The sequence below is a fragment of the Palaemon carinicauda genome, chromosome 12 (genome assembly GCF_036898095.1).
Source record: "Palaemon carinicauda isolate YSFRI2023 chromosome 12, ASM3689809v2, whole genome shotgun sequence".
In the NCBI taxonomy this organism is placed as follows: domain Eukaryota; kingdom Metazoa; phylum Arthropoda; class Malacostraca; order Decapoda; family Palaemonidae; genus Palaemon; species Palaemon carinicauda.
This window is the reverse complement of record NC_090736.1, coordinates 92,785,472-92,789,169: the sequence shown is the minus strand read 5'-3', so window position 1 is coordinate 92,789,169 and position 3,698 is coordinate 92,785,472.

The window sequence follows — 3,698 nt, the reverse complement described above, 5'->3', positions numbered from 1 at the left end:
ATGGAAACACAACAATGGGTGAATCTCTATGCTAGTCATAAAAAATGGAATTACAACAATGGGTGAATCTCTATGCTAGTCATAAAAACAAATGGAATCACAACAATGGGTGAATCTCTATGCTAGTCTTAAAAAAATGGAATCACAACAATGAATGACCCTCTATGCTAGTCATAAATAAATGGAATCACAACAATGAATGACCCTCTATGCTAGTCATAAATGAATGGAATCACAACAATGGATGACCTTCTATGCTAGTCATAAATGAATGGAATCACAACATTGGATGACCCTCTCTGCTAGTCATAAATAAATGGAATCACAATAATGGATGACCCTCTATGCTAGACATATAAAAATGGAATCACAACAATGAATGACCCTCTATGCTAGTCATAAATAAATGGAATCACAACAATGAATGACCCTCTATACTAGTCATAAATAAATGGAATCAAAACAATGAATGACCCTTTACGCTAGTCATAAATAAATGGAATCACAACAATGAATGACCCTCTATTCCAGTCATAAATAAATTGAATCACAACAATGGATGACCCTCTACGCTAGTCATAGATAAATGGAATCACAAACAATGGATGACCCTCTATGCTAGTCATAAATAAATGGAATCACAACAATAGATGACCCTCTATGATAGTCATGAATAAATGGAATCACAACAATGGATGACCCTCTATACTAGTCATATAAAAATGGAATCACAACAATGAATGACCCTCTATGGTAGTCATGAATAAATGGAATCACAACAATGGATGACCCTCTATGCTAGTCATAAGGGGAAAAAATGGAATATCCCCGATGTGTGACCCTCCTATGCTAGTCATAATGAAAAAATGGAATCTCCACGGTGTGTGACCCTCCTATGCCAGTCATGAGGAAAAAAATGGAATCTCCACGATATGTGACTCTATGCTAGTCATAAGGAAAAAAAATGGAATCTCCACGATATGTGACCCTCCTATGCTTTTCATGAGGAAAAAAAATGGAATCTCCACGATGTGTGTGACTCTATGCTAGTCATGGGAAAAAAATGGATTTGTAAAAATGTGTGGGTACGTCCTTGCAACAACACCACTTGCAACTCTGTGACTTAAAGCGAAGTTTGTATTTATACTTAAAGTATGATAAATCAAATAAAACAAACAATGTCACTGAGTTCGCTTAATGCTTCGTTAAGAACATCAACCCCTTTACATACTTTCCCTTTAGTAAAAAAAATGAATTTAAGAAATTACACTCCCAAATATTTTATCTAAATGATCCTATACCCTGACTGAAAAAATTAAATTGGATGTGATATCATAAATCTTTTATCTTTAGGTTATCAATATTACACAACCGTACGAAAATTATCCCTTTAAAAAAAGTACATAAAAATAATATCCTACGAAAAGTATCAAAATGAAATTACATACCCTTACTGTCAAAAGGAAAAATTTTAATAAAGAATGCCACGTGTGCTTACCATTACCAACACGGGATTTATGCCTCACTGGAAATTAACACGTGTTTTAGTCTACCACGGTTTTTCCTAAAATGTCGTAAATTTCAATTCACTTAGTTCTAACACAAAATTAAACATTCACTCACTGCACAGTATATATAAATGAAAAATGTATCCCTATCAAAAATGTACATGAAAATAATATCCGATGAAAGTAACAAAATGAAATTACAAACTCTTACTATCAAAGGGAAAAAAAATCGAAATAAGGAACGCCACGTGTTCTTACCGTTACTCAACAGAATTATGCCTCACTGCCGTAAAACGTTTACGTGAATCGTAAGCCAGGAGTTTCGATATGAGACTAACTTGTATCCTAGCACTAAAGATAAATGATAAAAAATTTCACCCACAAAAATGACTGATATGTGCGTGAGTCACTTACCAATGTACAATAATTTTGCTGAAATCTCGGGTCTGCGCTTTTGTTAAGTAGAATTTCGTAAACAAATAACAAAGACAATAATAACAGACAATAATACACCTTGGCTTCATTCGGAAACACGGCTGTGGGCTGAGTTATATCAGGTTGGCCATGTTTTGAAATGAACACGTGCTCAGCCTGCCATGTTTTGTCCTAAAATTTTGCAAGTTTCACTTCACTTATTTCCTTTTTTTAAACACAAGATACAATAATACATTCACGTAATGCACTATATATTTAATAAATGAGAAATTTTAACCACTGAGATAATAACCACTCAGAAAAAAAAACAGAACACAAATTCTTCTCATGCGGTTGGCTATCCTGCTAAACAATAGGACTAAATTCTACTACTTGGGCCTTAAAACAAAAGGGTTCGTGGTGCGAACACATGCACTAATAAACACAAAACTTTAACAAAGAAAATAGAATGCTTTTGCTGTTTTCTTCCACGGTTCCAACTCCAGTGATTATATAATTTACTTGAAATGAAATCGAGGTTCGTCAAGTCGCTAAAGACAGAAATGGGGGGGATTTGACTTTAATAAAATTAATTTGAAATTACTGTCTTAGCGAACCCTGGCATCTGGTCGCCAATATGTTAAGGGCCACTGGTTCGAGTCCGGCCTTGCTTAAGGGACTCAATGGCCATGACAAAAAAAAATAACAAAGGATACCAACAAATATATATATATACTTACAATAATATTTAAATAGAAATAAATGATAGGGGAGCACAGCAGATAACTATTTTAATTTAAGCCACGAGGAGCTTCAAATGGAGTTTGGTGGACCATGGAGGAAACTGCAGCACAGAAATCACGTTTCCTTAGTAAAAAGGACTCTGGTTCCTTCCCTTGTGGAGGATATGTGAACAGAGGTCCTGCCTCCCTGATGTCTTGAGGGTGAAGAGAGGAGATGTTATCCTCATGGAGGGTGAGTCACGAAGAAGATCCCCAGTTTTCCCTGGGTATATTCAACCCCACTTGGCCCCCAATTGGGGGTGGTAAGGGGGAATTGGCTTGATCGCTGTCCTATTGGTCAGGCTTGGTCACGTGATCCTACATCCTTCACATCTCTCCTCCTTTCTTGTCCTGGGACCTCGATGTTGTCACGTGACTCGTAAAAGGTGGCTTAAAACGAGATCTCAAGGGGAGTAGACTGGTATAGGATGGTTGGAGGGGGGGGGGTGAGACTCTGGGTAGGGTCCCAAAACTCGTGGAATGCCGACCAAGTCCTTGCTAGTGGGGTCTTTGTTTGGTAGAAGGGGCGCAATGACCTCCATTACTAACAATAAATATATGTATTTATGTACATATATGCATATATATACATATATATATATATTATTATTATTATTATTACTATCCAAGCTACAACCCTAGTTGGAAAAGCAAGATGCTATTAGCCCAGGGGCTCCAATAGGGAAAAATAGCCCACTGAGGAAAGGAAATAAGGAAATAAATAAATGAAGAGAGCAAATTAACAATAAATCATTCTAAAAACAGTAACAACATTAAAACAGACATGTCATATATAAACTATTAACAGCATCAAAAACAAATATGTCATAAATAAACTATAAAAAGACTCATGTCCGCCTGGTCAACAAAAAAGCATTTGCTCCAACTTTGAACTTTTGAAGTTCTACTGATTCAACCACCCGATTAGGAAGATCATTCCACAACTTGGTAACAGCTGGAATAAAACTTCTAGAGTACTGCGTAGTATTGAGCC